This window comes from Chiloscyllium plagiosum, unplaced genomic scaffold, assembly GCF_037043375.1.
Source record: "Chiloscyllium plagiosum isolate Xiang-an unplaced genomic scaffold, Cpla_swu_hap1 HiC_scaffold_27, whole genome shotgun sequence".
Lineage (NCBI taxonomy): Eukaryota > Metazoa > Chordata > Chondrichthyes > Orectolobiformes > Hemiscylliidae > Chiloscyllium > Chiloscyllium plagiosum.
The window spans coordinates 42,525,999-42,543,759 of NW_028270165.1; the positions used below are offsets into that span (position 1 = coordinate 42,525,999).

At 46.5% G+C, this 17,761-nt stretch overlaps 1 protein-coding gene and 4 non-coding genes across 5 annotated transcripts in view; all 5 read right to left on the reverse strand.

Moving 5' to 3' along the window:
- The window catches only part of LOC148143774 (uncharacterized), a 167,576-nt gene that overhangs the window by 86,268 nt on the left and 63,547 nt on the right, over positions 1-17,761 (reverse strand). The gene's annotated exons all lie outside the window — the stretch shown is intronic.
- On the reverse strand, positions 152-223 carry trnae-uuc (transfer RNA glutamic acid (anticodon UUC)). The gene has a single exon. It is a non-coding gene; the product is annotated as a tRNA-Glu (tRNA).
- Positions 2,685-2,758, reverse strand: trnan-guu (transfer RNA asparagine (anticodon GUU)). The gene has a single exon. It is a non-coding gene; the product is annotated as a tRNA-Asn (tRNA).
- trnae-uuc (transfer RNA glutamic acid (anticodon UUC)) lies at positions 5,202-5,274 on the reverse strand. Its single transcript has one exon. It is a non-coding gene; the product is annotated as a tRNA-Glu (tRNA).
- On the reverse strand, positions 16,289-16,360 carry trnae-cuc (transfer RNA glutamic acid (anticodon CUC)). Its single transcript has one exon. It is a non-coding gene; the product is annotated as a tRNA-Glu (tRNA).

Genomic DNA, 17,761 nt, shown 5'->3' on the forward strand with positions numbered 1-17,761 from the left:
AATGATCCCTACACATACAAACAAGCCTCAATAAGGACACTATTTCAACGAGGCAATACACACTGCAGTAGCCAGTAACGACGAAGATCAATAAGTAACTGTACAGCGCATTTGAGGAGAATGGGTAGGCAAAAGAACCACTGAAAAATACTTCCCTGACCGGGAATCGAACCCGGGCCGCAGCGGTGAAAGCGCCGACTCCTAACCACTAGACCACCAGGGAGACAGCAGCGCGTTCTCACAGCTCTAATGTAAATTGCTTCCCTGCCCGGAAATCGAACCTGGGCCACGATCATGAGAAGGCTTCTACCAATGTCAATGCCATTGCTCCCGATGCGGTCTCCTCTACATTGGGGAGACTGGAGACTCCTCGCAGAGTCAAGTCACAGCGCTTGAGGGAACATCTCCACGACACCCGCAGCAATCAACCCCATCACCCTCTGTCCCAACATTTCAACCCCCCTCCCACTCTGCCGAGAACATGCAGGTCCTGGGCCTCCTCCATCGCCGCTCACTCCCCACCCGATGCCTGAAGGAAGAACGCCCCACCTTTCGCCTCGGATAAATTCAACCCCAGGACATCAATGTGGACTTCACCAGTTTCCTCATTACCCCTCCCCCCACCTTACCTCAGTTCCAACCTTCCAGCTCAGCGCTGTCCTCATCACCTGTCCTACCTGCCAATCTCCCTTCTCAACTGTTCGCTCCACCCTCCTCTCTGACCTGTCACCTCCATCCCCACCCCCATTCACCTATTGTACTCTTTGCTACCTTCGGCCCAGCACCCCCCAATTTATCTCGCCATCCCTGGAAGCGTCCTGCCTCTATTCCTGATGAAGGGCTTAAGCCCGAAATGTCGATTTTCCTGCTCCTCGGAAGCTGTCTGACCTGCTGTGCCTTTCCAGTACCACTCTGATCAAAACTCTGGTTTCCAGCATCTGCAGTCCCCACTTTTGCCTACCCAATAAACCCAGTGTGACGATTTCACATCAACAAACTGACACTAGCAGACACAACGTCTGCAGAAACCCTAGCCACATTACTTTACATTAAAGACATCTGTGAAATGATTTCCAGATAACTCAACCCTTCAGCATTAAACAACGGCTAGTGAACCTTAAATACCCTATACAAACAACCCGCAAACGAATGTTATTTACAAAATACCATACAAGGAAATCCATGAACTCTGCCGCACAGTTCTCTGTGGCAAGAAATGCTGGGATGAGATAAGGAAGATTTTTTTCAGCCAAAACGAATCGGCACTAACTGGACAGCCATTGAAAATCAACGCTGTCAGGCCAGGATGGAAGACCGGAAAGGATAATCAGTTTTCTTATTTCCTGAAGATTTACAAAGCTGAGACTGGGTTTTGGTGTTTGTTCCCTTTCCACTCCCAGAAGCCGCAGTTGTTGGGGCGGTGAGTTGGGGAAAGTGAAATGTGCCCGTGAGCAGCGTGTGGGGCTCTTTCAGCTTCCCCTCCTCTGACAGCGCTGTGACGTGACTTTGATGTTCTCAGGGCCACTTACTGACGCGAGACAGTGAAAAGAGTCTCGTTCCTGCAGATCAGGAATTCAAACCGTATGCCGGCTTCAGGACAATGAGAAAGATTAATTGGGGTGTGTGAAGAAGCTGTGAGCTGCATTTCAAACATGTAGGTGGAGTCACATGCGTCATCCATTGCGCCCCTGGCACTGTGCGTACCTGACGCCGCCATGCTGCAGACTTCTGACGTTATACGGACATGCGCAGCAATGGGAACATTCACAAGGTGAACAGCCAAAGATAATCACCGTCACTGCTTCCCTTCCATCGACCCAACTTTGTGAAGCAGTATCTTTCACTGGCAAATAAAACACCTTTGTCCTCAGGTGCCTGCTTCATTTCGACCACGACTTCACGCCCCTCACTGTTCTCGTCTCATTTCCAAACACTTGGCTCATATCCTCAAAAGCAGCTCTGGGGATATCTGCTTGTTCCACCCTGACAGGCAGTGGGTTGCAGATTCCCGATCAGTCCCAATGTGATTGAAATATTTCAACCCCTCCACTGATTTGCATCTTTAAAAAACCGTGGAACAATCTCCCTTTCTTTCTGACGGTAGTTCTCAACTGTAGTCGGCATGGTTCACACCTGCGTGGGGAACCCGCAATGGATTTCATGTCCATCGCATTCACCACTCTGCCCACCAATACAGAACCACACTGACAGCTTCATTTCCCAGGTCTCTCTGTCTGTGGAGCTGAGAAAGAGTAAATCATTGCAGAGTTTGTTTAAATCCAATCACTTCACAGTTTTCGAAAGGGTTAAATATCTGCAAATGGCGATTCTGGGTGCTTCATCCCGAAAGATGAAATGGACGTTCAGTTAAAAGCAAAACCAGAAATTGCAGGAGCAACTCAGCAGGTCAGGCAGCATCTGTAGAAAGAGAATCAGAGACATTTCAGAACTTTTTTTACCTCATCCAGGAACATCAAAACTACTGAGTTGCTCCAGCAGTTTCGCTTTCTGTCTCGGACTGTCAGCATCCGCATTCCTTTACGTTAGAAATTCAATCAATTCAGAAACCCCTTTGTGCTTCCTCAGTGGAAAAGATTTCCGTTTGGGAAACATTTTCCTGACACCATTAAAAACGCGCATCTTTGCAGCCAAGAAAGCAGTAGGAGCGTGAATAGCAAACGCCCCGTCTCCGGGTGGTCTCGAACCACCAACCTTCCGGTTAACAGCCGAACGCGCTGACCAATTGCGCCACAGAGACAGGTCCGCCCAGCGCCTGCACAGTCTCGTTGAGGAAGCTACTATTCAATTAACAATTTAACCTTCCCGCCCAGAATTACCATTGTCTTCTATCAGTTCAAACACGGCGAATACTGCAGAAAGCCAACGGGTCGAGCTGCATCCGTGGAAAGGTAAACAGAGCCGACGTTTTGAGTGTGCTACCGTTTTTGTTCAGAACTCAGTGTTTTGCCTCTTCCCGAAGTTGGTCCAGGTCTGTATCTCAATTGGCAAACACATGGCAAGTGCAGTGCCGCAATGTGTTGTTATAGCCTTGGCTGTTTAAAAAAAAGCAGTGCATTGTTTAAATGGTGATATATTGGAATGTGGAGAAAGTGAGGACTAGAGGTGAAAGTCGAAAAATGTGGCACTGGAAAAGCAGAACAGGTCAGGTAGCATCTGAGGAGCAGGACAGTGAACGTTTCGGGCACAAGCCCTTCATCAGGAATGATGTGTGGATGTATAAAGGGGTGTCAGAGTCCCTCCATTCCAGTCAATGCCAGTTGTCGGGCAGATGCAGCAGGCAATGAGCGAGGCAACTGGTATATTACGAAGAGGAATTCAGTTCAGAAGTGGGGTCATTGAACATATTCAAGGGTAAATTCATCTGAGTTTTGAACAACAAAGAAGTGGATTGTTATGGGGGGAGGTAAGAAAATGGTTTTAAGACCAGTACAGGTCAGTCACAGAGTATGACAGCACTGAACAGACCCTTCATCCAACTCGTCCATGCTGAGTATGTTCTCAAACTAAACTCGTCCCACCTACCAGTGTTTGCCCATAAACCTTCGAACCTTTCATATTCATGTACTTATCCAAACGTTGTAACTGTGCGTGTATAAAATCATGAGGGGTATGGATAGGATAAATAGACAAAGTCTTTTTCCCTGGGGTGGGGGAGTCCAGTACGAGAGGGCATGGGTTTAGCATTAGAGGGGAAAGATACAAAAGAGATCTAAGGGGCAACGTTTTCACGCAGAGGATTGTACGTTTATTGAATGAACTGCCAGAGGAAGTGGTGAAGTCTAGTACGATTGCAACATTTAAAAGGCATTTGGTTAGGTGTATGAATAGGAAGGGTTTGGAGGGATATGGGGCCGTGCGCTGTCAGGTGGGACTAGATTGTTTTGGGATAGTTGGTCGGCATGGACAAGTTGGACCAAACAGTCTGTTTCTGTGCTGTACATCTCTATGACTCTATGACTTCTTCTGGACATTCATTCTGCACTCAGGCCACTCTCTTAAAAAACGATCCTTGTCCTGTCTTTATAAAATCTTTCTCTACTCACCTCAAAATATTTGCTCCCTGATCCTGAAAACCCCAGCTGAGGGAAAGGACACCTGCTGTTCACCTCATCCGTATCCCTCATGATTTTATAATCCTCTATATGCAGTGTGTAGTGGCTCATTGAAATAATGTCCTGATGCAGCTTCGTTTGTGGGTGTTGGGATGATTGCTTCTGTGGTTAAGCACTTGGTTTGCGTGTGTTGTTTTTCTGTAGACGCTAGTTTGAAGTTCACTGTTGAGTGTTCGCTCTCTTGTGACATCTAACAATGGCACTTTGTTGTTGTTCTCCTCCTCTTCAAACCAGGAGCCCCCCTCAGGCCATAGTCTCACTACTTGGAATACCAATATACAGACTAGTCAAAGGCCTCCACTGAAGACTAGAACACCAAGTCGAAGATTCACGCCACTCCATTTATTCCATCCAAGAATTCCTGAACACCAAAGACACTAAGTTAGAAGAGGATGGAATAATGATGTCCTTTGACATAACAGCCCTGTTCACATCCATTAACATCAACGTGGCCAAAGAAAACTGGAGACACTACTCGAAGAACCAAAGACACAAATACAGCACCAACTTCATCAGCAAAGATAGCACTATCCAGCTCGTGGAACTGTGCCTTAACCACCCACTTCATATTCAGTAACAAGCCTCAAACAAATCAACGAAACACCCATGAAACCACAAGTATCAGGATTCGTAGCAGAAGCAATAATGCAGTCTCAAACCAACAGCCCTTCCAACGATCCAAACCAAACTTTGTGTCCGCCACAGTGATGACACTTTTGTCATCAAAAAATGAAGTAAATTAGAGGAAACCTGCAACACCATCAACAATATCCTTACTGGCATAAAATTCACAAAAGAGGAGAACAACAACAAAGTGCCATTCCTAGATGTCACAGTAGAGCGAGCAGTCAATGGTAAATTCAAAACAGCGTCGACAGGAAAACAACACACACGAATCAAGTACTTAGCTACAGAAGCAATGATCCCTACACATAAAACCAAGCTGAATCAGGACACTATTTCAACGAGGCACGACACACTGCAGGAGCCAGTAACGACGAAGGCCAATAAGGAACTGTACAGCACATTTAAGGAGAATGGGTAGGCAAACGATTCACAGAGAAACACTTCCCTGAACCGGGAATCGAACCCGGGCCGCAGCGGTGAAAGCGCCGAATCCTAACCACTAGACCACCAGGGAGACAGCAGTGCCACCTCACAGCTCTAATGTAAATTGCTTCCCTGCCCGGAAATCGAACCTGGGCCACGATCGTGAGAAGGCTTCCACCAATGTCATTGCTTGTATCCATTGCTCCCGATGCGGTCTCCTCTACATTGGGGAGACTGGAGACTCCTCGCAGTGTCAAGTCACAGCGCTTGAGGGAACATCTCCACGACACCCGCAGCAATCAACCCCATCACCCTCTGGCCCAACATTTCAACCCCCCTCCCACTCTGCCGAGAACATGCAGGTCCTGGGCCTCCTCCATCGCCGCTCACTCCCCACCCGATGCCTGAAGGAAGCACGCCCACCTTTCGCCTCGGATAAATTCAACCCCAGGACATCAATGTGGACTTCACCAGTTTCCTCATTTCCCCTCCCCCCACCTTACCTCAGTTCCAACCTTCCAGCTCAGCGCTGTCCTCATCACCTGTCCTACCTGCCAATCTCCCTTCTCAACTGTTCGCTCCACCCTCCTCTCTGACCTGTCACCTCCATCCCCACCCCCATTCACCTATTGTACTCTTTGCTACCTTCGGCCCAGCACCCCCCAATTTATCTCGCCATCCCTGGAAGGGTCCTGCCTCTATTCCTGATGAAGGGCTTAAGCCCGAAATGTCGATTTTCCTGCTCCTCGGAAGCTGTCTGACCTGCTGTGCCTTTCCAGTACCACTCTGCTCTAAACTCTGGTTTCCAGCATCTGCAGTCCCCACTTTTGCCTACCCAATAAACCCAGTGTGACGATTTCACATCAACAAACTGACACTAGCAGACACAACGTCTGCAGAAACCCTAGCCACATTACTTTACATTAAAGACATCTGTGAAATGATTTCCAGATAACTCAACCCTCTCAGCATTAAACAACGGCTAGTGAACCTTAAATACCCTATACAAACAACCCGCAAACGAATGTTATTTACAAAATACCATACAAGGAAATACATGAACTCTGCCGCACAGTTCTCTGTGGCAAGAAATGCTGGGATGAGATAAGGAAGATTTTTTCAGCCAAAACGAATCGGCACTAACTGGACAGCCATTTAAAATCAACGCTGTCAGGCCAGGATGGAAGACCGGAAGGGATAATCAGTTTTCTTATTTCCTGAAGATTTACAAAGCTGAGACTGGGTTTTGGCGTTTCTTCCCTTTCCACTCCCAGGAGCCGCAGTGGTTGGGGCGGTGAGTTGGGGAAAGTGAAATGTGCCCGTGACCAGCGTGTGGGGCTCTTTCAGTTTCCCCTCCTCTGACAGCGCTGTGACGTGACTCTGATGTTCTCAGGGACACTTACTGACGCGAGACAGTGAAAAGAGTCTCGTTCCTGCAGATCAGGAATTCAAACCGTATGCCGGCTTCAGGACAATGAGAAAGATTAATTGGGGTGTGTGAAGAAGCTGTGAGCTGCATTTCAAACATGTAGGTGGAGTCACATGCGTCATCCATTGCGCCCCTGGCACTGTGCGGACCTGACGCCGCCATGCTGCAGAGTTCTGACGTTATACGGACATGCACAGCAATGGGAACATTCACAAGGTGAACAGCCAAAGATAATCACCATCACTGCTTCCCTTCCATCGACCCAACTTTGTGAAGCAGTATCTTTCACTGGCAAATAAAACACCTTTGTCCTCAGGTGCCTGCCTCATTTCGACCACGACTTCACGCCCCTCACTGTTCTAGTCTCATTTCCAAACACTTGGCTCATATCCTCAAAAGCAGCTCTGGGGATATCTGCTTGTTCCACCCTGACAGGCAGTGGGTTGCAGATTCCCGATCAGTCCCAACGTGATTGAAATATTTCAACCCCTCCACTGATTTGCATCTTTAAAAATCCGTGAAACAATCTCCCTTTCTTTCTGACGACAGTTCTCAACTGTAGTCGGCAGGGTTCACACCTGCGTGGGGAACCCGCAATGGATTTCATGTCCATCGCATTCACCACTCTGCCCACCAATACAGAACCATACTGACAGCTTCATTTCGCAGGTCTCTCTGCCCGTGGAGCTGAGAAAGAGTAAATCATTGCAGAGTTTGTTTGAATCCAATCACTTCACAGTTTTCGAAAGGGTTAAATATCTGCAAATGGCGATTCTGGGTGCTTCATCCCGAAAGATGAAATGGACGTTCAGTTAAAAGCAAAACCAGAAATTGCAGGAGCAACTCAGCAGGTCAGGCAGCATCTGTAGAAAGAGAATCAGAGACATTTCAGAACTTTTTTTACCTCATCCAGGAACATCAAAACTACTGAGTTGCTCCAGCAGTTTCACTTTCTGTCTCGGACTGTCAGCATCCGCATTCCTTTACGTTAGAAATTCAATCAATTCAGAAACCCCTTTGTGCTTCCTCAGTGGAAAAGATTTCCGTTTGGGAAACATTTTCCTGACACCATTAAAAACGCGCATCTTTGCAGCCAAGAAAGCAGTAGGAGCGTGAACAGCAAACGCCCCGTCTCCGGGTGGTCTCGAACCACCAACCTTCCGGTTAACAGCCGAACGCGCTGACCAGTTGCGCCACAGAGACAAGCCCTGGGCTTCTTGCACAGTCTCCTTGAGGAAGTTACTATTCAATTCATAATTCAACCTGCCCCGCACAGAAGTTCCATTGTCAAAGCACTGATAACATGGTAGTCTGGTGTCAGCTCGATTTCAGGTCCTGATTTCTCTGTCCTCTGGTCCCCCTGTTCCCACAGAGGAAAATGTTGTCTGTTCTCAGCTCTACTCGATTTCTGCTGAATCTTTGACCCCCTTTTACACCTTCTGGAGCAATAAAATATTCTGAGCCTCCAGGAAATGACACCTTATGTTGTCCCCCTCCTGATTTTAAAAATCTCTATAAAGTTATCTGTCAACTTGCTAGGCTTCGTTGGAAAAATGTCCCAGCTTCTTCTTAACTCAAACCCTCCATTCCCAGCAGCACGCTGGTAAAGTAGGGAATAGGGATTTGTATCAAATCACATAAATGTACTGTCTGAAAAAATCTGGCTGTGTTCTTGCCTGAGATATTGAGAGTCCCTGTTGTAAGTAATTACGAATGCAATTATTTTGGTCACAGAATTGAACAATCATTTTGCAACAAAGGGATCTACTCTGATAAGGAGGTAGTGGTCATTTCTAGGGTAACTGAACAGTTTGTAGATCAGGGAGATGAAGTTCCAGACACTTGGGAAAGGCAAGAAATGACTGTGATAAATAAGACAAAGAACTGTGGATGCTGGAAAACTGAAACAAAAACTGACAACACTGGAAAAACTCAGCAGGACTGGAAGCATATGTGGAGAAAAAGCAGAGTTAAGGTTTCCAATCCAACAACTCCTCTTCAGGATTCTGAAATAATTTGTGAGAACCTCTTAAGACTACTGCTCCGCTTTAAGACCATAATACACAGGAGCAGGATGAGGAATTCTCATTATGTTCACGTGAAGCACTTTGAGATAGTTTACTGTACCACAGGTATTATTTGAATGCAGCTTGTATCCCTATCTTAATATCTGAAAATAGAGGGTCATATTTTAAAAGTAGAAGACAAAAATGAGGATGATTTTTTTTCTTTCTGATGGTTATGTGTCTTCCTCAAAAGGCAGTGAATTCAAAGTCTTTAAGGCAGAGGTAGACAGGTTCTTGCTAACCAAGTGGGTGACAGATTGTCGGGGATGTGGAGGAATGTAGAGCTGAGGTTGTATTCAGATCAGCCATGATCTTATTGAATGTTGCAGCAGGCTCGTAGGGCCGAGTGGCCGACTCCCGCCCTTTGTATCAAGCAGTCTGTGTCTCCCCTCTTATAGCTATGAACTGGATAATTCCTTTCCAATATTGCGCCTTGCAGACAGTTAAGTGAACACCAGGTGGCCTCCTATTGGGAGCAGGCATATTGTAGCAATTGCAATATTTCTTGTGTTAATTTTGTTGCTTCTTACTCAGTATTGCTGAGAATCATCTAAATAAAAACCAAAACACTTCTATAATTATCGCACCAATGGAAGTGTTGGTTTGGATGCAACATTGTTGAATAAGCCATTCCCAGCTTTTCCAGAATTCTGTGTTGAAAGCCCTCGAGTCTGGTTTCTACCCCTGAAACAGTTCTTAGCAAGGTCATATTTGACATCCTTTGTAACGGTGACAGGGATGAACATTCCCTCGTCGACCTGCGGACAGCCTTGATCAGAGTTAATGACAGTACTGACCCTCTCTAATATCGCTGTATCCTCTGGGAGGGTCTGCTTTCAGTGTCTTCCGTTCTTATTTATTTAACCGTAGCTGCTGGTGTTGGCATCTATACTGATGATATCCAACTGTGCCTGAACACCACTTCTCTCCCGATTCCTCTGTCATTCATAATTTACCAATAATTTCATCTGAATGCCTGCCCAATTTCCAGCATTGGATAACCATAAACATTCCCTTAGTTAAATATTGTGAAGTGTGAAGCCATTGTTTTAGTCCCCAAGTTCGACCTGAGCACCCCCCGCCCCTCCCCCAACCCCAGTAACTCTGTTGACATCCTTCTTGACACATTTAAACTAGGATCGATAGATTCGTGATCAGTCGGGGGATGAACAGTTACAGGAAAAGGGCAGGAAAGTGGATGTGGGGAATGCCAGATCAGCCACGATCCTACTGAATGGAGGAGCAGGCTCAAGAGGCTGAATGGCGTATTGCTGTTCCTATTTCTTGTGGATCCCGAGCCCTTACCTCTGATAAAGGGCCCTGGCTTCAGTATGTGCCATTACTGAGAGTGTTGATGTTCCCTTGTGTAATATCAACAACTTAGCAGCTGCTGAAACCTCTTGCTCCTTTGTTACCTCTGAACACAATATGCTAATGTGTTCAGGGGAGGCGATGGCCACTTTATTGTCACCAGACCATTCACCCAGGTAATGTTCACGGGACTTGGGTTCAGAACCTGGCACGGCAGATGGTGGAATTGAATTCAATATAAATCTGGAATTAAGAGTCAAATGATGAAATCGTTGTGGTTTGTTGTAAAAACTTATCTGGTTTCCTGCTGTCCAAACCTGGTCTGATCTACATGTGATTCAGATCCAATGTCAGCTGGTTGAATCTTCACTGCACTTTCAATCAAAACCTCCAGGCGGAGGTTCACTATAACCTCCCTACTTTTATATTCCATTTAAAGGCCAATCTCCCTTTTGCCTTCCCGATTACTCACTGAACTTGGATGAAGAGTTCATGTCATCCTTACCACCTGCATTCTAATCAACTGTCTCTACTGCAGTCTTGGCAATAGTACATTCACTTCACTTATCCAAGTAATTCATATACATGTAGTAAATAATTTTGTGCCCCAGCACTGATCCCTGTGGAACGTTGCTAGTTGTAAGTTGCGATCCTGAGCATGCCCCTTATCCCTCCTGTATCATTGGTTAGCCAATCATCTATCCATACGATTAGACTGTTTCCAATATCATGTGCATATCATTGGCTCTGCCAGCAAGTCTTCCCAAACCGTCCTTGAAAGAGTGGTGGTGAGCTGCCTCTTAAATTGCTTCACAAATATGATGTGGTCTATAATAAAGGTTCAGGAGCGAGTTCCAGGATTTTGATCAATAACATCGAAGCAATGCGTATATGTCACAGTTGGAATGTTGTGTTCACACTTATCTCCTCTTGCTGGTTGAAGTGATGGAGTGGAAGTTGCTCTTGAACAGCCGCCACTCATATAATCAAGCCAGACAGATCGATTGTGGCCAGAGACACTGCCATTTTGACTTCTGATCAATCTACATTCTTTCCATCCAAGTTTTAGTCACATCAAACTGCCTCGCAATGCTGTATGGCCACAGTAAACTATAATAACGTGAAGATCGCTGGGATGATTTTCTACATCCGACTGCAATATAATCACAAATCATTGTTTCCAGTTTTGGTGGAACAAACGACATCGTATTGGTGGATAATTACAGTTAGTGCAGACACAGCTATCCATCGATATATATTAATTCTGATCACTTCAATGGCCAAATTTCAATTCAGAAACCAAGTGCACTCGGCTGCTTGTAACATAGACAACATGACAAAGTGGCTCATAGGAGGAGAAATGGGGCATTGAGGAGGAGTGAAATGTTTGCTTTTGGTCACCTCCACAATTGTTAGAAAAACAGGTTGAAACGATTCTTAAAAGGTGGCTGAAGTAATAATGTGGCATAACACTTCAGACAGCGCAAAGTGGAAGATCACTTTCTAGTGGAAGAAAAAGATATCTCTTATTTCTGAAAGAACTGGGAAACAGAAGAGGGAATGAAATCTGACTTGGGAGCTATTTCCTATTTGTTGAGAATGTTGTTTCATAACAGTCTTGGTTTAGAGCATAAGCTCTTCATCAGGAATAAAGGGTGGCCCAAGGGGGCTGAGAGGTAAATGGGAAGGAAGTGGGGCTGGATGAATGGCAGCTGGGAATGCAATAGGTAGATGGAGGTAGGGATTGATGGTAATAGGTCAGAGATGAGGGTGGAGCAAATAGGTGAGAAGCAAGGTGGACAGGTATGACAGGTCAAGAGGTTGGTGTCGAATTGGAAGGTTGGATCTGGGACAAGGTGGGGGAGAGGAAATGAGGAAACTGATGAAATCTACATTGATACCATGTGGTTGGAGGGTCCCAAGTCAGAAGGTGAGGTGTTTTTCTTACAAGCGTCGGGTAGCAAGAGTTTGGCAGTGGAGGCAGCCCAGGACTTGCATGTCCTTGGCGGAATGGGAGAGCGAGTTAAAGCGTTCAGCCACAGGGCGTCGGTCGTTTAGTTTTAGTGTCCCAGAGCTGTTCCCTGAAACGTTCCGCGAGTTGGCGTCCAGTTTCCCCAATGTGGATGAGACCATATTGCAAGCAATGGACATAATCTTATAAATAGATTGCATAAATCTTAGCCTGCCAGAGTTCTTTTCTTTAATTAACTTAATGAAAATTTTAACTAAATTGGGTGACTGCATGAAACGGTTTGTTGGTCAGATTTAAATCATCACTCCCAAATAAGACAATGCCATGAATATCAGTGAACTGCTCTTTTTGTTAAAAACCACAAGTTCTTGATGTATTTTCACAACTTACTGGTATTCACATCTGCACATTCAATGTCAAACTCTGACATCAGAAATGAAATTACACCATTAATTTTGACTTTCAATATTCGAAGAAGCAAATTAATAGCACACAGTCAATACCCAGTCTGATTAATATGAAATTAAATTTTACCAAAAAAACATAAAACCAAGCTGGGAGATAAGAAATGGGGGAAGGGCATAAAGCAAGAAATGCAGCATCATAGAGGGTGGTCCTCCAGGGAGTGTATTTTACCAACTACTGCTGCTAAATATAAACACTCTGATATGATCCTCCGGTTTTAATGTAAACCATAGCCCCATACAGGAGGTACCATTTAAATGAGTTAAAAATACAAGCCTTGAGCAAATCCAGCCTCCAGCCTTACCCCCCGCTTCTTGGAGCTTGGACCTTCCTCAAGCTCCGGCGGGTCGTTGAACTCCTGGGCTCCAGCTGCCACTCCTCCACTGAAGAAGCTTTGGGAAGCAGATGCAAAGGCAACATACAGAACAGAGCACCATTGTAAATGAAAGCAGCTTACGGAGATATTGGGCAATAGCATCACATGGTTTTTACCCATCGACCTCTGGGTTATGTGCCCAGCACACTCACGCAGCACTACTCTGATTCTGGGCTCCCAGAAGCTGGATTGTGGATCAGTTTAAAGTAGGTCCTATATCTCTGATTACATTGGTACACAAGGCAGTGAAGAAAGGTTTCAGCACACTGGCCTTCATCAGTTAGGGAATTGAGTATAGATGTTGGCAAGTTATGTTGTAGTTATACAGGACGTTGATAAGGTTGCACCTGGAATATTGTGATCAGTTTGGTCCCCTTGGTGTTCTGACTTCTGACTTCTTCAACTCTGGGTTTGTGTTGAACTTGATGGGATACTTTGTCCAACTTAGCATGTTTAAACAGTATCGCTCAGATGATTGATTTGAAACTTTTCAGGAAGTGAGCTCAATAAGATTGAACTATTCAAAGTTACTTGGACCCTATTTTAAAATTACATGAGGACCAGTAGTCAGAGACACGTACAGCATGGAAACAGACCCTTCAGTCCAACTTGTCCATGCTGACCTGATATCCTAAATTAATCTAGTCCCATTTGACAGCACCTGACCCATATATTCTGGCAGCTCATTTCATATATGTACCACCCCCTGCATGAAGACGTTGTCTCTTTAATATATTTCGCCTCTCACCCTAAACCTATGCCCTCTAGTTCTGGACTCCCCCACCCCTGAGAAAAGACCTTGTCTATTACCCTGTCCATGCCCCTCATGATTTTGTAACCTCTATTAGGTCACTCCTCTGCCTCCGATGCTCCAGGGAAAACAGCTCCAGCCTATTCAGCCTCTCCCTGGAGCTCAAACCCTACAACCCCCAGCATCATTCCCATAAATCGTTTCTCATGGAGAAGTTAACGTTTCAGTCCTGAAGAAGGGTTAATACCCAAAACGCTGACTACTCTACATTCTGAGGCTGTATTCTCCCAACCTCCTGCTTGCAACTTCGGGTTGCAATATGTAGTGGCTCAGTGGTTACCACTGCAGCCTGACAGCGCACGGGACCCAGGTTTGATTCCAGCCTTGGATAGCTGTCTGTGAGGAGTTTGCACAATCTCCCAGTGTCTGCATGTGTTTTCTCTGGGCGATCCTGTCTTCTTACATAAACCAAAGATGTGTAGGTCATGGTGATTGGTCATGCTTAATTGCCCATAGAGTTAGGTACATTAGTTAGAGGGAAATGGGTGTGGATGGGTTACTCTTCGGAGGGTTTGTGTGGACCTGTTGGGACAAATGGCCTATTTCCTGTAGCTAATCTCATCTGCACTAATTTTGTCTCTAACGAATGGCAGAGTAGACTCGACGGGCCCAATGGCCTAACTTCTGCTCCGATGGTCTTGCGGTCTGAGGTTTATTTGGATCATTTCATTGGCAATGTGCAGTCCCTGGCTCAATGAGCAGCAGTGCCCCCGCTGGTGCTTCCGCAAGTTGCAAGCAAACATGAACCTCTTCCCACACTCGGGCCAGCTGAAGGGCCTCCCACTGCTGAAGGACACACAGGTGTTTCAGCAGGGTGGAGGAATTTATGAAGGCCTTCCCGCACTCAGGTCAGCAGAATGGCCTCCCCCCAACCCCCCCCACCCCCCCCCCCCCCCGCCCCCGTGTGGACCAGCTGGTGCTTCCGCAGTGTGGAGGAGCGGATAAAGCCCTTCCCACACTCGGGGCAGGAGAACGGCTTCTCCCCGGTGTGGACGGACTGGTGCCTCAGCAGGACTGAGGAATTGCTGAAGGACTTCCTGCACTTAGGGCAACTGAACGACCACTCCCCCATGTGGACTCACCAATGGGCCAGCAGGTCGGAGGAAAGAGCAAAGCCCTTCCTGCACTCAGGGCAGAAGAACGGCCTCTCCTCAGTGTGGACCCATTGGTGTCTCAGCAGGTGGGAAGAACTGCTGAAGGCCATCTCGCACTTGGGGCCGGAGAACAGCCTTCCCCGGTGTGGACCAACTGGTGCGGCAGCAGGCAGAGGAATCACTGAAGGCCTTCCCACACTCAGGGCAGCAGAAGGGCCTCTTCCCCTCTGTGGACCCACTGGTGCTTCAGAACCCTTTCAAATTTCACAGTATCCTTCTGATAGGAGACCAGAATTGCACACAATATTCCAAAACTGGTCTAACCAATGTCCTGTACAGCCACAACATAACTTCCCAACTCCAATACTCAGTCAAAGGATTGCGAAAGCTTTCAAAACCCGCCAAAAACAAACAGGAAAGAATGGACGGCCAAACGAATTTTTGAAAGTCAGCTTGGAAGCATCAATGAGAAATCGGCGGACTGGGTTTATTGGGTACACGTTCTCCTTAAATACACTATATACGAATTCCTCTTCTGCTCTTCGTAGTTTCTCTGTGCTGCAGTGTGTAGTGGCTCGTTGAAATAATGTCCTGATGCAGCAACGTTTGTGGTTGTTGGGATGATTGTTTCTGTGGTTAAGTATTTGGTTTGTGTGTGTTGTTTTTCTGTAGACGCTAGTTTGAAGTTCCCCATTGACTGTTCGCTCTACTGTGACATCTAAGAATGGTACTATGTTGTTGTTCTCCTCTTCAAACCAGGAGCCCCCCTCAGGCCCAAAGCTTCACCATTTGGAACACCAATATGCAGACTAGTCAAAGGCCTCCACTGAAAACACCAAGTCGAAGATTCACGCCACTCCATTTACTCCATCCAAGAATTCCTGAACACCAAAGACACTAAGATAGAAGAGGATGGAATAATGCTGTTCTTTGACATAACAGCCCTGTTCACATCCATTAACATCAACTTGGCCAAAGAAAACTGGAGACACTACTCGAAGAACCAGAGACACAAACACAGCACCAACTTCATCAGCAAAGATAGCACTGTCAACCTCGTAGAACTGTGTCTTACCACCCACTTCGTATTCAGTAACAAGCCCTCCAAACAAATCAACGAAATACCCATGAAACCACCAGTATCAGGATTCCTCGCAGAAGCAATAATGCAGAGACTCGAACAAACAGCCCTTCCAACGATCCACCCAAACTTTGGGTCCACGACAGTGATGACACTTTTGTCATCAAAAAATGAAACAAATTAGAGGAAACCTACAACACCATCAACAATATCCTCGCTGACATAAAATTCACAAAACAGGAGAACAACAACAAAGTGCCATTTCTAGATGTCACAGTAGAGCAAACAGTCAATGGTAAATTCAAAACAGCCTCTACAGGAAAACAACACACACGAACCAAGTACTTAACTACAGAAGCAATCATCCCTCCACATACAAACAAATCTGAATCAGGACACTATTTCAACGAGCCACGACACACTGCAGCACCCAGGAACGACTGTAAATAATTACACAGCGCATTTAAGAAGAATGGGTAGCCTGCACCCCTGAAAATGGTTTCCCTGACCGGGAATCGATCCCGGGCTGCGGCGGTGAGAGCGCCAAATCCTAACCACTAGACCACCAGGAAGATGCGGATTCCTCTTGTCAGCTCTCCTAAAAATTACTTTCCTGCCCGGAAATCGAACCTGGGCCGCGGTCGTCAGCAAGCTTTCACCTGTGCATCCAACAATGTCATTTCTTGTATCCATTGCTCCCGATGCGGTCTCCTCTACATTGGGGAGGCTGGAGACTCCTCGCAGAGTCCAGTCACGGCACTTGAGGGGATATTTCCAGGACAACCGCAACAATCAACCCCATCGCCCTCTGGCCCAACATTTCAACACCCCCTCCCACTCTGCCGAGGACATGCAAGTCCTGGGCCTCCTCCATCGCCGCTCCCTCCACACCCGATGCCTGGAGGAAGAACGCCCCATCTTCCGCCTCGGATAAATTCAAACCCAGAACATTAATGTAGACTTCACCAATTTCCTCATTTCCCCTCCCCACACCTTACTTCAGTTCCAAACTTCCAGCACAGTGCTATCCTCATGACCTGTCCTACCTGCCAATCTCCCTTCCCACCTATCCGCTCCACCCTCCTCTCTGACTTTTCACCTCCATCCCCACCCCCATTCACCTATTGTACTCTTTGCTACCTTCGGCCCAGCACACCCCCACCCCCCAATTTATCTCTCCGCCCTGGAGGCGTCCTGCTTCCATTCCTGATGAAGGGCTTTTGACCGAAAAGTCGATTTTCCTGCTCCTCGGAAGCTGTCTGACCTGCTGTGCTTTTCCAGCACCACTCTGATCTAAACTCTGGTTTCCAGCATCTGCAATCCGCACTTTTGCCTACCCAATAAACCCAGTATGTCGATTTCACATCAACAAACTGACACAAGCAGACACAACGTGTGCAGAAACCCTAGCCACATTACTTTACATAAAAGAGATCTGGGAAATGATGTCCAGACAACTCAACGCTCTCAGCATCATGGTAGCCCACAAACCTACCAACACACTTAAACAGCGGCTAATGAACCTAGAATAGCCTATACAAACAACCCGCAAACGAATGTTATTTACAAAATACCATACAAGGAAATATATACATGAACTCTGCCGCACAGTTCTCTGTGGCAAGAAATGCTGGGATGAGATAAGGAAGATGTTTTTCAGCCAAAACGAATCGGCACTGACTGGACAGCCATTTAAAATCAACGCTGTCAGGCCAGGATGGAAGATCCAACAGGATGAACAGATTTCTAATTTCCTGAAGATTTACAAAGCTGAGACTGGGTTTTGGTGTTTGTTCCCTTTCCACTCCCAGGAGCTGCAGTGGTTGGGGAGGTGAGTTGGAGAAAGTGAAATATGTCCATGAGCAGCGTGTGGGGCTATTTCAGCTTCCCCTCCTCTGACAGCGCTGTGACGTGACTCTGATGTTCTCAGGGACATTTACTGACGCGAGACAGTAAAAAGATTCCCATTCCCG